This window comes from Staurois parvus, unplaced genomic scaffold, assembly GCF_062004578.1.
Source record: "Staurois parvus isolate SC_StPar_1 unplaced genomic scaffold, SC_StPar_1.0 ptg000980l, whole genome shotgun sequence".
Lineage (NCBI taxonomy): Eukaryota > Metazoa > Chordata > Amphibia > Anura > Ranidae > Staurois > Staurois parvus.
In genome coordinates, this window is record NW_028318776.1 from 3,127,561 (window position 1) to 3,147,165 (window position 19,605).

The window sequence follows — 19,605 nt, forward strand, 5'->3', positions numbered from 1 at the left end:
TACACATGGCCTTCCTCCGTGGCGCCGCGCATGTGCCCGCACATCACTAAATCTGGACATGCACTATCAGATTTTTTCCAGGACCACACATGACTGCTGAGAAGCCTAGGTGCATTTCAACCACTAATGTAACAAAAAAAACCTTGCCCCCCAAATTGACACAGAGGCTGATTAAGTTGGAATTAGGGCAAGGCCACAGCTTTATTGAACTTTCCAAAATGTAACAACATTCAAAGAAACCATATTACAATGCCAGTCACAGTTATACCATGAGCATCCATAACAAAACCACAGATAACCTAAGAGGCTCGTCTTCACCATCAGTGCCAGACAGGCATTAAACCGACCCCAGAATTAAACTTGAGGGCATAGCCCATAAAGCAATATCAACCGCTGGCAAGGTAAAACTGTCAATAAAGCTGTGACGAAACTCACAACAGGTGGGAGGGTGGGCAACTCTTGTGACACTTGAATCTCCTCAGAGTAGGGGGACTTGCCCCTGCATAGCAATCCTATCAGAGCCACTTAACATCCCTGTTTTAGGTTTACTCCCATGTAGCTGCCAAGCTTCCAGCAGTCAAGGCTCCCTTTCCCTTGGAGGAGGGAGGGGGGTCAAGGGGCCTTCATTCTATCAGGGCCATCCACTAAGGCATTTTTATCTTCTTTAGTGCACCAGCATAAGTACAGTATTTTCTGGCTTTTAAGACTACTTTTTATATTTAAAAATATACCCCAAAAATTGGGGGTCGTCTTATATGCGGGGTATAAAATGTCAACCTTGAGTTTGTTTGGGTCAAGCTGGCTGGATGTGTGGTAATACTGTACATACAGTATACCGTGCTGAGCCAAGCTGGCTCAAAACAAATGTCCCTATGACAGATTAATCTGTCAGCCCGCTGGATGTGCGGTATATATAGTATACTGCGCTGAGCCAAGCGGTTTCAAAACATACCGGTGCGCACTCTTGGCACATGCTTGTTTACATTGGGTACGCAAATATGCGGCCTCTCAGCATCAAAGCCCGGCCACAGAGAGGCCCCATATTTGCATACCATCAGCGCTAAGGAGTTAAAACTAAAGTATATATTCTACCAATTTTTTGTAACTTTGGATAGAATGGAAAAGGTTGAAACCTCTGTCTGATTTGTACTGCTATCCAGTGCTGCTTTAGATAGATTTCCCCTTATAACGTCCTGGTGAAAATGATTTCACCAAGCAGGAAATTGAGGAAACACCAACAGAAATAAGACTTTTTCCAGGACGGTAGAAGAAGGCTATTTATTGCTGTTTGTCCTGGTAGAGATTTCCTCTCACTTCCTGTAAAATGAAATTTTTGACACTGTGATAGTACCTGTTGAAATGCATTCATGTTCATGTATTTTTGTACAGCAACCATATGAATGTAAGTTTTCAGTAAAGATACAGTATATTCTTCATCCAGTAGATGGCAGTGTTTTTAAGTTTGTACCTGCATCTATGATAAACTCTATGTATTTTCTCTATAAGAAAGTTTCCTGTTTCCTGTTTGTAGAGAAGCAGCAGATAAACACATGTAGATTGTGCAATGTCTGTTATGTAGGGCTATATACAGAATCTTTAACAGTACCAGATATCTCTATAACAGAGCCCCAGGTAGCAGTAACAAAATGATAAGGGTTCTAATCCTTCCTTACTCTATCCAAACTGAAAAACATTTGACTAGACATACAAATTAAACCTTGAGATGCAGTACATACAGAGAGACGTACTGGCACAAAAGATAAAAACAAAGATGTACAGCACAGGGTTCAGGTAGCTTACTTCTACTGCCTTTCTTCTGATGTATCCCCTATATCATTCTAGAGATTTCACAGATCTCAAATTAGCATAAATATAATAAATAAACATATCAGACAGATATGTGTAATTTTTCTCGCTCATGTAGCCATGACACCTTTCTACAAGACAAGAACATTACACTATTTTTATAATTCTCTGTTCCTTAGCTTACAGGGAAATGGGCTTAACACAGTCTCGCATACACAGCAGGATCAATCTGTAAGTAAATATCAGTAAAATTGAATGCCTACTAGTTTTTGGAGTGTAAATATAACATAGGACAATCTACTAAGCTTTCAAATGTAAGTTCCACTTAGCCACAAAATGCTGTATAGTATTAAAATTTCCTGTTAAACATAAATATGTTTGGGAACATCCATTTGGAAGGATATATCTGGTATGATGTGACAAAAATGTAAAAAAATAAGCTAGCCCTCTATAAAGTTCAAATCAATGATGAATCAGTAGAGGGTTTAGGGGGTGAAGTCTGACCATTCATTTGAAGCTGCAGACTGCCTAAACTGTTTAGTATTACTCCCGTAGGAACTGCAAGAATACTGTCCAGGTCCTCCCCAAATACCTTGCCCCATAGCCAGACACCAATTATCAGTCTAGGGGTGTTTTTTCTATTTTTGAAAAATGGGGATAGGGATGAGGGAGATGAGTGGGTTACTCCAGATTAGGAACTATGTACACAGGACTTTGACTACTTTAGAACAAGCTATATCTAAGTCCGTGCTGGAATCAAACAGTGGAATTCAGTTTTAGGCAGAAGCAATAAGTAGTAGCAGTAAATCAGTAGCTTCTTTAGAGACCAGAGCAGTGTCCCTTTAAGTAGTAGTAGGGCAAATAAACAAAGCTCTTCTGAACATTAGCTGCTATTCCTTTTGCTAAACCCGCAGCTGACTTCCTAGCACCAGAGAGGGTTAAACAACACAGTCTCTAAGATCCTTAGGGATGTCTGTACTCACAGGGCCCAAGAGCAACTCCATGATTCCAGACAAGATCTTCAGGAGACAGCCCCTCAGCATAGCAGAATACGGGTCTCAGCATTCAGGCCCTCAGGTAGCCCATCTGAGTCCTACGGCAGCAGCTGCCTGGGAGGACAGTGTGCCCTCTCCCAAACTTGGGCAATCCTAGCCAGGAAAAGCCCAGAGCTTTGTGTGCTCAGTGAATATATACAGTTACCCAGTATGCCTTAGAACCCCTCTCTCTGAGACTGTATCAATATTCATGCTGCCATCTGCATAACTCCACACCTATCATCCAGAAACTTCTGTAGTCTCCTGGATACAGAAGAAGCTAGGCAGACTAGTAGCACCTGAGCACACAGAGCACACCTCACTAAATGATCACAGCTCACTCAGTACAGGTAGCTAATTATGCTTTTTCCTAACAATATATACAGTCAGTTTGACTATAGAGGTACAACTAATTCGCCTATCAAACGCATGACTAATCCTATCTATCTACTGCTAGCACCTACCTAGGAGGGTGCTACAGCTATGTTCCCTATTGTACACCACTAAGAACATTTGATATGTGTGGTCTTCCAGCTCAGAAATAAAATGCGGTGGCACCTTTTTTTGCAGTCAACCTGAAGTTTTCCTCTCATTGCTAATGTGATGACATTATCATTAGAGATGAGCGAAGAAATGAAAAATTCGATTCGACTGATTCGGCGAATTCGTGGACAATATTCGATTCGAGTCGAATAAATTCGCTGTGAATTTAACTTAAAAAAGGGTGTTTCTAGGCTTCAGAGAGACTTAATATTAGTGCAGAACACTGTACCTTTAATTTAAATGCCCTTGGAGTCTGCTGGGGAAGAGAAATAATACTGTCTGTCAGTATGACATGCAGATGAGTGCCGTCGATCTTAGAATCACTGCACACTTCACTCCTTTGGCCAGTCACGGGGCCAAAACCAGTGTTTGGAGCCACAGTGTGGCGGTGGAGGCAGCAGCAATGGGAGGCCATACAGCAACCTATGACAAAATGGAAACCAGCAGGAGCGTGAGGAGACCTGAAAGTGGCACATGGCAGAGTGGGAGCAATGGGAGGCGGTACAGGGACCCAGGTCACACTGTGGGCCCAGCAGCAGCGTGACCAGGCGGTACGGGGGCCCATGGCCGATATGGGGCTTGGTGGCACCTATGGAAGGCCTGTAATCTGCCAGCAACCTATGACAAAATGGACAACCGCAGGAGTGTGAGGAGATTTCAAAGTGGCACATGGCAGAGTGGAAGCAATGGGAGGCCGTACAGGGTCCCAGGTCACACTGTGGGCTCAGCAGCAGCGTGACCAGGAGGTACGGGGGCCCATGGTCGATATGGGGCCTGGCGGCACCTATGGAAGGCCGCTAATCTGCCAGCAACCTATGACAAAATGGACAACCGCAGGAGTGTGAGGAGATTTCAAAGAGGTACATGGCAGAGTGGAAGCAATGGGAGGCCGTACAGGGACCCAGGTCACACTGTGGGACCAGCATCAGCGTGAACAGGCGGTACGGGGGCCCATGGCCGATTTGACCTCATTCATCCCATAGTCCTGCCGACTCACGAATAGCGTGGCCTCCTCAAAGGGCCTGAGCAAGCGCAGGTGTCACACATGAGCTGACAATGGCTGACATCTAAGTTACACAGGGAGTACCTTTATCCGCTTTTAACATCAGGAAATCTGTGATGGCCTTTAGCTGTTCGTAAAGGCGGTCTAACATATGTAGGGTTGAATTACACCTTGTTGCAACGTCACAGCATGAGGAGTCGGTACGGGGGCCCATGGCAGATTACATGTCTGGCAGCAGCAATGGGAGGCCCGTAATCTGCCAGCACCCTATGTCAAAAAATTTAACACACCAGCAGTGTGAAGAGACCTGAAAGTGGCACATGGCAGCAGAGTGTGGCGATGGAGACAGCAGCAATGGGAGGCCGTACAGGGACCCATGAGAGACTCTAGACTTGGCAGCAGCATGAGGAGGCGGTATATAGGGGCCCATGGCAGATTAGGGGCCTGGCAGCAGCTATGTGAGGCCCGTAATCTGCCTGCACCCTATGTCAAAAAATTAAACACACCAGCAGTGTGAAGAGACCTGAAAGTGGCACATGGCAGCAGAGTGTGGCGATGGAGACAGCAGCAATGGGAGGCCGTACAGGGACCCATGAGAGACTCTGGACTTGGCAGCAGCATGAGGAGGCGGTATATAGGGGCCCATGGCAGATTAGGGGCCTGGCAGCAGCTATGTGAGGCCCGTAATCTGCCTGCACCCTATGTCAAAAAATTAAACACACCAGCAGTGTGAAGAGACCTGAAAGTGGCACATGGCAGCAGAGTGTGGCGATGGAGACAGCAGCAATGGGAGGCCGTACAGGGACCCATGAGAGACTCTAGACTTGGCAGCAGCATGAGGAGGCGGTATATAGGGGCCCATGGCAGATTAGGGGCCTGGCAGCAGCTATGTGAGGCCCGTAATCTGCCTGCACCCTATGTCAAAAAATTAAACACACCAGCAGTGTGAAGAGACCTGAAAGTGGCACATGGCAGCAGAGTGTGGCGATGGAGACAGCAGCAATGGGAGGCCGTACAGGGACCCATGAGAGACTCTGGACTTGGCAGCAGCATGAGGAGGCGGTATATAGGGGCCCATGGCAGATTAGGGGCCTGGCAGCAGCTATGTGAGGCCCGTAATCTGCCTGCACCCTATGTCAAAAAATTAAACACACCAGCAGTGTGAAGAGACCTGAAAGTGGCACATGGCAGAGTGTGGCGATGGAGACAGCAGCAATGGGAGGCCGTACAGGGACCCATGACAGACTCTAGACTTGGCAGCAGCATGAGGAGGCGGTATATAGGGGCCCATGGCAGATTAGGGGCCTGGCAGCAGCTATGTGAGGCCCGTAATCTGCCTGCACCCTATGTCAAAAAATTTAACACACCAGCAGTGTGAAGAGACCTGAAAGTGGCACATGGCAGCAGAGTGTGGCGATGGAGACAGCAGCAATGGGAGGCCGTACAGGGACCCATGAGAGACTCTGGACTTGGCAGCAGCATGAGGAGGCGGTATATAGGGGCCCATGGCAGATTAGGGGCCTGGCAGCAGCTATGTGAGGCCCGTAATCTGCCTGCACCCTATGTCAAAAAATTAAACACACCAGCAGTGTGAAGAGACCTGAAAGTGGCACATGGCAGAGTGTGGCGATGGAGACAGCAGCAATGGGAGGCCGTACAGGGACCCATGACAGACTCTAGACTTGGCAGCAGCATGAGGAGGCGGTATATAGGGGCCCATGGCAGATTAGGGGCCTGGCAGCAGCTATGTGAGGCCCGTAATCTGCCTGCACCCTATGTCAAAAAATTTAACACACCAGCAGTGTGAAGAGACCTGAAAGTGGCACATGGCAGCAGAGTGTGGCGATGGAGACAGCAGCAATGGGAGGCCGTACAGGGACCCATGAGAGACTCTGGACTTGGCAGCAGCATGAGGAGGCGGTATATAGGGGCCCATGGCAGATTAGGGGCCTGGCAGCAGCTATGTGAGGCCCGTAATCTGCCTGCACCCTATGTCAAAAAATTAAACACACCAGCAGTGTGAAGAGACCTGAAAGTGGCACATGGCAGCAGAGTGTGGCGATGGAGACAGCAGCAATGGGAGGCCGTACAGGGACCCATGAGAGACTCTAGACTTGGCAGCAGCATGAGGAGGCGGTATATAGGGGCCCATGGCAGATTAGGGGCCTGGCAGCAGCTATGTGAGGCCCGTAATCTGCCTGCACCCTATGTCAAAAAATTTAACACACCAGCAGTGTGAAGAGACCTGAAAGTGGCACATGGCAGCAGAGTGTGGCGATGGAGACAGCAGCAATGGGAGGCCGTACAGGGACCCATGAGAGACTCTAGACTTGGCAGCAGCATGAGGAGGCGGTATATAGGGGCCCATGGCAGATTAGGGGCCTGGCAGCAGCTATGTGAGGCCCGTAATCTGCCTGCACCCTATGTCAAAAAATTAAACACACCAGCAGTGTGAAGAGACCTGAAAGTGGCACATGGCAGCAGAGTGTGGCGATGGAGACAGCAGCAATGGGAGGCCGTACAGGGACCCATGAGAGACTCTAGACTTGGCAGCAGCATGAGGAGGCGGTATATAGGGGCCCATGGCAGATTAGGGGCCTGGCAGCAGCTATGTGAGGCCCGTTATCTTGCAGCACCCTATGTCAAAAAATTAAACACACCAGCAGTGTGAAGAGACCTGAAAGTGGCACATGGCAGCAGAGTGTGGCGATGGAGACAGCAGCAATGGGAGGCCGTACAGGGACCCATGAGAGACTCTAGACTTGGCAGCAGCATGAGGAGGCGGTATATAGGGGCCCATGGCAGATTAGGGGCCTGGCAGCAGCTATGTGAGGCCCGTAATCTGCCTGCACCCTATGTCAAAAAATTAAACACACCAGCAGTGTGAAGAGACCTGAAAGTGGCACATGGCAGCAGAGTGTGGCGATGGAGACAGCAGCAATGGGAGGCCGTACAGGGACCCATGAGAGACTCTGGACTTGGCAGCAGCATGAGGAGGCGGTATATAGGGGCCCATGGCAGATTAGGGGCCTGGCAGCAGCTATGTGAGGCCCGTAATCTGCCTGCACCCTATGTCAAAAAATTAAACACACCAGCAGTGTGAAGAGACCTGAAAGTGGCACATGGCAGCAGAGTGTGGCGATGGAGACAGCAGCAATGGGAGGCCGTACAGGGACCCATGAGAGACTCTAGACTTGGCAGCAGCATGAGGAGGCGGTATATAGGGGCCCATGGCAGATTAGGGGCCTGGCAGCAGCTATGTGAGGCCCGTAATCTGCCTGCACCCTATGTCAAAAAATTAAACACACCAGCAGTGTGAAGAGACCTGAAAGTGGCACATGGCAGCAGAGTGTGGCGATGGAGACAGCAGCAATGGGAGGCCGTACAGGGACCCATGAGAGACTCTGGACTTGGCAGCAGCATGAGGAGGCGGTATATAGGGGCCCATGGCAGATTAGGGGCCTGGCAGCAGCTATGTGAGGCCCGTAATCTGCCTGCACCCTATGTCAAAAAATTAAACACACCAGCAGTGTGAAGAGACCTGAAAGTGGCACATGGCAGAGTGTGGCGATGGAGACAGCAGCAATGGGAGGCCGTACAGGGACCCATGACAGACTCTAGACTTGGCAGCAGCATGAGGAGGCGGTATATAGGGGCCCATGGCAGATTAGGGGCCTGGCAGCAGCTATGTGAGGCCCGTAATCTGCCTGCACCCTATGTCAAAAAATTTAACACACCAGCAGTGTGAAGAGACCTGAAAGTGGCACATGGCAGCAGAGTGTGGCGATGGAGACAGCAGCAATGGGAGGCCGTACAGGGACCCATGAGAGACTCTGGACTTGGCAGCAGCATGAGGAGGCGGTATATAGGGGCCCATGGCAGATTAGGGGCCTGGCAGCAGCTATGTGAGGCCCGTAATCTGCCTGCACCCTATGTCAAAAAATTAAACACACCAGCAGTGTGAAGAGACCTGAAAGTGGCACATGGCAGAGTGTGGCGATGGAGACAGCAGCAATGGGAGGCCGTACAGGGACCCATGACAGACTCTAGACTTGGCAGCAGCATGAGGAGGCGGTATATAGGGGCCCATGGCAGATTAGGGGCCTGGCAGCAGCTATGTGAGGCCCGTAATCTGCCTGCACCCTATGTCAAAAAATTAAACACACCAGCAGTGTGAAGAGACCTGAAAGTGGCACATGGCAGCAGAGTGTGGCGATGGAGACAGCAGCAATGGGAGGCCGTACAGGGACCCATGAGAGACTCTAGACTTGGCAGCAGCATGAGGAGGCGGTATATAGGGGCCCATGGCAGATTAGGGGCCTGGCAGCAGCTATGTGAGGCCCGTAATCTGCCTGCACCCTATGTCAAAAAATTAAACACACCAGCAGTGTGAAGAGACCTGAAAGTGGCACATGGCAGCAGAGTGTGGCGATGGAGACAGCAGCAATGGGAGGCCGTACAGGGACCCATGAGAGACTCTGGACTTGGCAGCAGCATGAGGAGGCGGTATATAGGGGCCCATGGCAGATTAGGGGCCTGGCAGCAGCTATGTGAGGCCCGTAATCTGCCTGCACCCTATGTCAAAAAATTAAACACACCAGCAGTGTGAAGAGACCTGAAAGTGGCACATGGCAGCAGAGTGTGGCGATGGAGACAGCAGCAATGGGAGGCCGTACAGGGACCCATGAGAGACTCTGGACCTAGCAGCAGCATGAGGAGGCGGTATATAGGGGCCTATGGCAGATTAGGGGCCTGGCAGCAGCTATAGGAGGCCCGTAATCTGCCAGCACCCTATGTCAAAAAATTAAACACACCAGCAGTGTGAGGAGACCTGAAAGTGGCACATGTTTGAGGCATGATTCATGGCGGATTTAGTCAGTTGTGTCAGGAACTGGTGGTTTGAAATCCAGACTAATCCACGCCTGATTCATTTTCACAAACGTGAGTCTCTCCACACTTTGGGTGGACAGTCGTGTCCTCCGCGGAGTTACAATACCTCCTGCCGCACTAAACACGCGCTCCGATGCCACGCTACTGGCCGGGCATGACAGCCTTTCAAGGGCAAATTCAGCTAGTTGGGGCCAAAGGTCAAGTTTCGTTGCCCAGTAGTCAAGGGGATTGTCTACCTCGGTTGGCAGGGTGCTGTCCAAGTAGGCCCAAGCCTGTTGTTTGAGCTCCTGCTCCAGGTCCACCTGATGCTGCTGCTGCTGCTGCGGCTGGTTAGTAGTTTCCTCACTGCGCTGGTGAAGAAAGCTACTCATCATCGACTGCAGACTGAGGCAGCCGCTGCTGGTGGAGCTGCCACTGCTCCTACCACCCCACCCCTCCCCTGCTGCCATGCCAGCGGAACGCGAGCGCACAGGGCCCACAGTGTCTGAGGATGGACGTTGGCGCACAAAGGCAGAGACCAACTGACTACATAGGTGGTTTTTATAGTACGTAATTTTGGCCTCCCTCTCAGCAGGTGTGAAAAAGGCCACCATTTTGGACCGGTAGCGAGGGTCCAACAAGGTGGACAGCCAAAAGTCATCCCTCTGTCTGATGGTTATTATTCGGCTGTCGCTACGCAAGCAACCGAGCATGCTATGGGCCATTTGTGCCAAGGAATGCGAGGGACTCCCTGCCTCCATCTCCACAGCATACTGCCACGGTGCGTCTGGGTCCTCTGTCTCCTCCTCCTCCTCCTCTACCAGATGCTCCTGCTCCTCCACTCCTGTCCGCTGAGTGGAAAAACCACCCATTTCACTCAATAATTCCTGAGCACAAATGTCCTCCTCTACCTCCTCCTCTTCTTCCTGTCCTGCCCCCACAGGGGTCATGTGGCGTTGAGATCTGTGCGCCACGTCTACCGCACCCTGACCAGCCATTGTTAACAGCATTTGTTCCAGGACGTGCAACAGAGGAATGACGTCGTTCATCCCATAGTCCTGCCGACTCACGAATAGCGTGGCCTCCTCAAAGGGCCTGAGCAAGCGGCAGGTGTCACGCATGAGCTGCCAATGGCTGACATCTAAGTTACACAGGGGAGTACCTTTATCCGCTTGTAACATCAGGAAATCGGTGATGGCCTTTCGCTGCTCGTAAAGGCGGTCTAACATGTGTAGGGTTGAATTCCACCTTGTTGCAACGTCGCAGATCAGGCGATGCTGTGGAATTCCGTTCTGCCGCTGCAGCTCAATGAGGGTGTTCTTTGCGGTGTAGGAATGGCTGAAATGCATGCACAGTTTACGTGACATTTTAAGGATGTCTTGCAGTGGGATGGTGGATTTTAGGAACCGCTTGACAACCAGATTGAACACGTGAGCCATGCATGGCGCATGGCACAACCTTCCTTGACGCAGAGCAGACACCATGTTCTTTCCGTTGTCAGTCAACATGGTTCCGATTTTTAGTTTGCGCGGAGACAGCCATCTGTCGATTTCTCTGTTCATTACACTCAGCAGTTCCTCCCCTGTGTGACTACGTTCGCCAAGGCATACCAGGTGCAGCACAGCGTGACACCGTTGCGCCCTGCACATGTGATATGCCGGTCGGGTAATGGGACTTGGCACGGGGGTGGCGGCTGAGGACACGGCGGAAAAAGAGGTGGTAGAGGCGGACATGCTTGCTGGACCAAGGACGTGCAAACGTGGAGGCAAAAGCGTCGTGACCTGTCCAAGTTGCTGGTGCGGCTGTGCCGGCACCACGTTCACCCAGTGGGCCGTAAATGACATGTACTGTCCCTGACCGTAGTTACAGCTCCACACGTCGGCGCTGCCGTGCACTTTGGCAGAGACCGACATGCTCAAAGACTGGCCCACCATCTCTTCTACATGTGAATGCAGGGCTGGCACTGCCTTTTGGGCAAAGAAATGACGGCTTGGCACTCTCCACCGCGGCGCGGCACAAGCCATCATTTCTCGGAAAGGTGCTGAGTCCACCAGTTGGAAAGGGAGGGACTGCAGCACCAGCAACTTGGACAGGAGGACGTTCAGCTTTTGCACCGTCGGGTGCGTGCTCGCAAACTGTTGTCTCTTGGATACGGATTCCAAGAAAGACTGTTGACGGAATCCGAGAAGAGGAGTAGCAGGAGAAGGAGCATCTGAACGAGCGGAAGATGCCAACGAGCGACAACTCCCCTCAGCAGAGGTGTTGGAGCCTTGACTGGCTGATAGAGGGCGATTGACGACGTCGGGTGACGGAGCAAGTAACGGAGCGGGTGATGGAGCGGGGGCTGGGGCAGGCAGAACCGCCGTATGTTTATCACGGTTTTCCCAGGCCACCGAATGGTGACGCTGCATATGCTGACGCAACGCTGTAGTCCCAACATGGGCCCCCTGGCCACGCTTGCATTTCTGGCCACATAGTCGACATACGGCTACGTTTACTTCCTCGGGCGGCTTGAGGAAAAATTGCCACACCACCGAGTAGGAAACTTTGCCCCCGCTACTCTTCACTGGCTGACTGCTACTTCCTCCGTGCGCACCGGCACCACTACTGGCCGTGGTGGTAGGCTGCAGTGGAGCTGGTGCTCTACTCCGTGGACGTTTGGCTCCACTGACACTGATGCGACCCTGCTGCTGTCTCCTGGGCAACCCACCGACTGTTTTGCTCGCTGCCAAGCTGCCACCCTCTTCTCCTGATGATGCGGAAGAAATTGCCTGATGACGACGAGGCTGCCAAGTGCGATCAACCTCCTCATCATCAAGTAGGGTCTCCGCCTCACTACTAGCCCCCTCGGCTGCGTCTGGGTCAGGAGACAGACCTGTCTCTAGACCGGCTACCGAGCCACTCTCCTCGCCAGTACTTGTTCGCTTGGCTGCTGAAAAGGCCGATGTCTCCCCCCGTTCCTGACCGCCCTCTGTTAGCTCTTCCTCACTGTACAGTGGGGCTGAGCCCACAGCATGCGATACTTCGCTTGGTGAGGGAACAGCAAAGGACAGGGGCAGGTAGAGGACACGTGATTTCAGTGGGCTTGCTCCCGGGCCATGCCAACTAACGGTTGTGTCTGACGTACCCACCGACCGTTGGCTGTAGGTGTCAGAGGTGACCTGGGAAGAGGAAGACGACCGAGCCAACCAATCAATGACGGCAGGGTTGTCGGTGGAGACACGACCGCTGGATGACACCGGGAGCACTGGCCTCTGGCTGCGAATACTGCTGCCTCGACCCCTTCCTCTGCTGCCACGTCTGCTCGCTCCTAAAACATTGCCTCCTCTGCCACTCCTCTGCATGTTGTCTGACATACTATTTAATTCAACGATTAGGTGTCCCTGAGTAACAATTCTCTGGCACTCAGTAACAATTCTGTCTGTCCCTGAGTATGAATTCTGTGGCCCTGAGTAACAATTCTGTGTCTGTGCGAGTAACAATTCTGTGTCTGTGCGAGTAACAATTCTGTGTCTGTGCAAGTAACAATTTTGTGTCTGTGCGAGTAACAATTCTCTGGCACTCAGTAACAATTCTGTCTGTCCCTGAGTAACAATTCTCTGGCACTCAGTAACAATTCTGTCTGTCCCTGAGTAACAATTCTCTGGCACTCAGTAACAATTCTGTCTGTCCCTGAGTATGAATTCTGTGGCCCTGAGTAACAATTCTGTGTCTGTGCGAGTAACAATTCTGTGTCTGTGCAAGTAACAATTTTGTGTCTGTGCGAGTAACAATTCTCTGGCACTCAGTAACAATTCTGTCTGTCCCTGAGTAACAATTCTCTGGCACTCAGTAACAATTCTGTCTGTCCCTGAGTAACAATTCTCTGGCACTCAGTAACAATTCTGTCTGTCCCTGAGTATGAATTCTGTGGCCCTGAGTAACAATTCTGTGTCTGTGCGAGTAACAATTCTGTGTCTGTGCAAGTAACAATTTTGTGTCTGTGCGAGTAACAATTCTCTGGCACTCAGTAACAATTCTGTCTGTCCCTGAGTAACAATTCTCTGGCACTCAGTAACAATTCTGTCTGTCCCTGAGTAACAATTCTCTGGCACTCAGTAACAATTCTGTGTCTGTGCGAGTAACAATTCTGTGTCTGTGCAAGTAACAATTTTGTGTCTGTGCGAGTAACAATTCTCTGGCACTCAGTAACAATTCTGTCTGTCCCTGAGTAACAATTCTCTGGCACTCAGTAACAATTCTGTCTGTCCCTGAGTAACAATTCTCTGGCACTCAGTAACAATTCTGTCTGTCCCTGAGTATGAATTCTGTGGCCCTGAGTAACAATTCTGTGTCTGTGCGAGTAACAATTCTGTGTCTGTGCAAGTAACAATTTTGTGTCTGTGCGAGTAACAATTCTCTGGCACTCAGTAACAATTCTGTCTGTCCCTGAGTAACAATTCTCTGGCACTCAGTAACAATTCTGTCTGTCCCTGAGTAACAATTCTCTGGCACTCAGTAACAATTCTGTCTGTCCCTGAGTAACAATTCTCTGGCACTCAGTAACAATTCTGTCTGTCCCTGAGTATGAATTCTGTGGCCCTGAGTAACAATTCTGTCTGTGCGAGTAACAATTCTGTGTCTGTGCAAGTAACAATTTTGTGTCTGTGCGAGTAACAATTCTCTGGCACTCAGTAACAATTCTGTCTGTCCCTGAGTAACAATTCTCTGGCACTCAGTAACAATTCTGTCTGTCCCTGAGTAACAATTCTCTGGCACTCAGTAACAATTCTGTCTGTCCCTGAGTAACAATTCTCTGGCACTCAGTAACAATTCTGTCTGTCCCTGAGTAACAATTCTCTGGCACTCAGTAACAATTCTGTCTGTCCCTGAGTAACAATTCTGTCTGTCCCTGAGTATGAATTCTGTGGCCCTGAGTAAGAATTCTCTGGCACTCAGTAACAATTCTGTCTGTCCCTGAGTAACAATTCTCTGGCACTCAGTAACAATTCTGTCTGTCCCTGAGTAAAAATTCTGTGGCCCTAATAACGTTTCTGTGGCCCTAAGTAACAATTCTCTGGCACTGAGTGAAAATTCTGTCTGTCCCTGAGTATGAATTCTGTGGCCCTAACTAGCGTTTCTTTGTCCCTAAATAACGATTCTGTGGCCCTCATTAACAAGTCTGTGTCCCTGAGTAATGGTTCTCTGTCCCTAAGTAACTTCTCTCTGTCCCCAATTCTCGTTTCTGTGGCCCTAACTCTGTCCCTGTCCCTAGTACAGAGCGGTCTGCCTCTGTTCAATGACTGCAGGCAAATGAAGATTTCCAAAATGGCCGCTATATATACCTCGACCATTACACAGTGCTGGCTGGCTGGCTGCTGATTGGCTGATGCGATCACATGTCGTTGAGGAATGCATTATGGGGCAGCGCGCCTTGTCTGCGCGCCTTCCCCGACATCCCCGCTCCGTCGCCGCACATGTCAGCCGCCATTTTCGGAAAAATTTCGATTCGCGCGTCCAAATTAGGCTGTTTTTCGGATTCGGCACGAATCGAAATTTTTCCGATATTCGACTCGAATTCCACTTCGGATACTTCGATTCGCTCATCTCTAATTATCATAATCTGTGAAACATTTGTTCTGGGTTTGAATATATAGCCTATGCATTCTCTACTAGTGGAAGAGTTTTATTTTCAAAATACACTCTGTTGACTCATTTATAAAGAAAAAAACTCCAGTTGGACTTTAAAACAATCATCCAGCAATGTAAAAGAAGAAAAGTAATGCAATCCTGAGAAATTGTTTGTTTACAAAGATGGTGACTCCAAGCTCATACATTTTCCTGCCTGAAAAAAATAGAACACACGTTTCATGAAAGTCAGGGTGTAGCGGGGAGAATAAAACATTCATTAGCCTCCATCCACCTTAGCAGTAATAAAGATCCTTATAGCTGCTGGAATGTTTCCAGAATCAAGACGTGCAGGGAATTATGTGGTTGTTTAGCAGCTACGCTATAAACATGAAAGCAGGTGCTGCTCCTTTATAAATCTGGTGCAAAATACTGAAAAATGCATCTTTGTAAATGTCATCCAATTATATTGTGAAGGTTAATGAGATATTAAACGATCTCCCAAACAAAATCTTTGTACGTGAGGTGAACAAGAGCAATTTCAATAGGTGTTTTATATTGTTCACTGAAGACTCTGGCACATTTGCGATTGTATGATTAGAATCCCCACACAGCATTTCTTTTATCAAATGTACTAGTCTGATTTGTTTGTGGGATAATCTTAGTTAAATAAAATCAATTTCGAGAAAGAAAAAAAAACTCTGTGCTCCATATTATAGCACTACCCCAAAAGGAGCTGCTTGGTAATTTGCCTCATCAGCCCCTCTGACACACCTGAATGAAAGTTACTGCAAGCACCTATAGGAACACTAGTGTGGTACCCTTTAACTCGAATGTGAATTAGTATCAGGGAATAGACACACGACCATTTAGTGATAAATAAACTAAAGGTTCAAACATTAACTGCAATGTGAATAATAATACTATAACTATTCTAGAGTGAACTCTAGGAGAATGGCTGAGATATAGTGCAATGTCTCCTGGGAAGTACTGCTTAGCACAAGTAATAGGTAAAGGTCTCTGGGTAGCAGGTGTAACGGGGCAGTTTTTAGTCATAACTCTTCAGCTGGTTAGCGTTGGGGTCCAGTTGTAGTGTTCAGGTGTAGGTGCACATGCAAACAGCAGTAAGACTACAAAATGGCTGTGTGGTCAGTTCCTAAGGACTCAGTCTCTCTTACAGCAGAAAATCCCCTCAGCAGCAGTTCACCAGTTCCAGTGATACTTCAGATCACCATTCAGTCACACACAGAGATTAGTCCACTCTCTGTTCTGCACCCAGATGACTCTGTCTGTCAGCACCCCATTACTCAACACTCCATATCCTGCACAGGCTGCCGATATGCAGCAGTGATGGTGCTTATTGGACAGCGATGTGCACCCTCCGATCTCCCTCACAGCAAGAGGAAGTTGTGCCCTCTACAGCCCTGCAGTTCTTTCCCCTCCTTCCAACAATCTCCTTTCTGGGGAATGTCTATCAGGACTACAGTTCCCACAGTGCATTACTGCCTGACTCAGTCTTCCTGCTCGGCAGCCCCCTCCTTTTGCTAAAATAGCTGCTAGCCAGTTCAGCACTGCAGGGCAGCAGCTACAGAGAGCAGCCGCAGCCAGTGTTTCTCTCACTCTCATTCTGAGCCAAGCACTTAGCTATAATATAAAGTCCAGATTCAGTTTTATTCAGACTTATTTTGGGGGTTTAAAGGGCCCCTTCATCATGATTTGATACTGTTGAGCAAAGTATTTACTGGACTGATGATGATCTGAGGGGCAATTCATATGACTTCTCTAGATGCTGGTTTGATGATGTAAGAGTCAGAGTATTGTTGGGGTCAGAGGGAGAAAATATGCCCTATCGTGCCAGTAGGCGTAATATTACCCCAAAGGCAGGGGTTGGGGATCAGTGGAGAAATAAGTTATAGGAAGTCTCCCCAATGGGGACAAGGTTAGCAGCTAAACCCTTATTAGATGAAAGCTTGGAACCTAGAACAGCCACAGTACACCTATATGAATTAAGCCTGCAAGCATTCATAAATACCATTTGCTGTCACACTAAAATTGAGGAATGCTAAGAAGGAGCGGTGTACTGCACCCTTATTATATAACTTTTATTTTAGGTTTAGATTGAGTAGTGAAGGGATAAAACCCCTGTCAGTCTTTTATTGCTGTCTGTGCTTCCCCTTTAGGAAGATTTACCCTCTCTAATTGTTCTGATTACCAGTGTCACTGTGAATAAAAGGAAGGGTAAATTAAAAATGAGTTGCCACCAGAACAGGAATAGAGGACAATACGTCTGATGGGGACACAAGTTCCCATTACAACTGTAGTTAGAAAATCTCTCACATTTGAAAGATATTTTCTCACTTCCTATTGAGACTACAGGACAGGAAATGAAGGCAAATCTCTCCAATGAAACACAGGTTAAAAAAAAGACTGAGAGAGGTTTTTATCCTTCCCTACTCTATCCAAAATGAATAAAAATGGTGGTTTTAGATATACTTTAAACATGTACCATGTGATCTTCCTACACCATGTTTATAGGTGAAATATTTCCATAAAAAAAACAAATCATGTCAACCACAAGCATTACTGTGTTAAGGGAATGAATATTATTTTCAATGGGTTTTTTTCAGATATTCATGTAAAAGGGATCAGTTTGATGTAAATAAGTTATATTTACTCATAGGCAGATTCTGCTTTGCAGTGATATGCAATGGTTATGCTTTAATGCTATTCAATAAGTCGTATGACGCAATGCCCTCCCTGTGTGATATATTATTTGGAGAAAGCCCCTATACTTTCTAGACTTTAAAAGAGCAAAGATCCAAGGCATGGACATTAGAATAGGTGAGGATTATTACCTCTTTAATTTTTTTTTTTGCTTTGACAGATTCACTTTAAACATTTATATTACTATTGAGCATTCAAAAGTGTGTACTGAGCCAAATGGCCTGGGGAGGAGATGCTGTGGCGCAGCAGTGTAATTTTATAGGGTAATAAAAAGTGGAAATTCTTTCTGAAGGATAGATGCATCCAGGGGTGTAGTAGTCTCCCAGACCTAAACATTCCGTCAGCCCAGATATATTTGGCATTCAGGTTGAATTTCTTCTAATGTAAAGCAAGCTAATGCAGCAGTTGCTCAGAAACAAATTGAAATGATTGATTTCCAATTGAAAACCACTGACTTCTAAGACAGGCATTGTATTGGCTTTCTTTTCACTTGAAGATTACACAACCAGCAGGAACATGCATGCAATGAAAGAACAGTGAAAGTTTTCACGTGAGATACCCTCACCTCTGGAAATAACACCCTAGATGTAACTGAATTGTTTTCTTTTGTGTGGTTTTATTGAGAACCATTTAACCAAAATAATTGCATATGAGTAATTATATCCTCTCAAGTCTAAAAAGTCTGATTACACACCTAACAGGATAGTAAAAAAGATGAAAATTGTACAACATATTGTTATAAAATCACTTTGCTACTAAAGTGTGGCCAGAGTCAATTTTACTAATGCTCACTTGCGATCACTGCGTGTATCAAGCTGCAGAATATCTTAAAGTGGAATTACACCGCTATATATATATTTTTAAATGAGCCGCTAGGAGAATTATGCCATAATGTGCTAGAGTGCACTGCATATTAGCATATTATGGCAAACTTACTTGTCAAATGAACCCCTCCAGGATGCTCCAGCTGGTCCCTTGTGCTTCCATCTTCTTCTAGAATTCCTTCCAGGTTCACTCTGTTCGGGCGCTTGAATGGCAGGGCTGCGATGATGTTACTCCTGCTCATGCATATGGGAGTCACTTCATCATGGCACAGAGCAGTGCCATAAGTGTACTCTGTGCTGCACATGCAGGAAGAAGCATTTATGACAGAGAAGGCAACTAGGGTCTCTTTTGTCATATGAATCCTACCTGTCAGCAATATTAACTGAAAGGTTAAATTCACCGTTTTACCAAAAATAATACATGCACATTTGTTTGCAGGTAAAAAAAATATGCATTTACTATTTATTGTTGCAGGAGCCTATAAACCATTTGCTGATCATTGGTACCATGTAGGTCTCCTGCTAATCTGTCAGTATATCTGCTTGCCTGTATGGGATGTACAAGCCAGCAGATATACTGACAGGAAGAATCAATGAACTACCATGGTGCTCCACAGTGCCATGTTAGTTCTTCGGGAACTACAAGTCAACAGAGGACTGTGAATGAGTGATGTGGTTGGGCAGACAGAGCCCCGTACGTCCATGTTTTTTGTTTAATTTGACAGCTAGAGGGGGGAGAGAAGATGCCCCTCTAGCTGTCCAAGCTGGGGAGAAGGGGCCAGTGCATTCATAACATGTTACATGCTACACCCTGCATATGGGTGTAACATGTAACATGTTATGAAATGTGAACTTATCCTTTAATCTTCTTCAGTCCACAGTCATTAAAGTACCAAAGGCAACAGAACCATCTGAATAAGAGGGCCATATTTAATGAATATTTAGGCAAAACTAGAAACTTATGTCCATACTTATGTATTTCAGGATATGTGAGTCCTTACTCATAGCAACCTATATTGCTATGATGCAGTAAAGATGTCCCCATTATTTAAACCATAGCAGTGACATCCATTGTGCTTTTATATATATTACTGGGGACCTGATTTTCTTGATTTCTGATTTAAACCCCATCTCGCTGTGAGCTCCCTGCTTTCATTGAACAAGGGACAGCAGTTGGGCAGGGTCAGAAGAAACC

At 47.7% G+C, this 19,605-nt stretch overlaps 1 protein-coding gene across 1 annotated transcript in view; it reads left to right on the forward strand.

The window, feature by feature from the left end:
- The window catches only part of GABRB1 (gamma-aminobutyric acid type A receptor subunit beta1), a 595,526-nt gene that overhangs the window by 233,954 nt on the left and 341,967 nt on the right, over nt 1-19,605 (forward strand). The gene's annotated exons all lie outside the window — the stretch shown is intronic.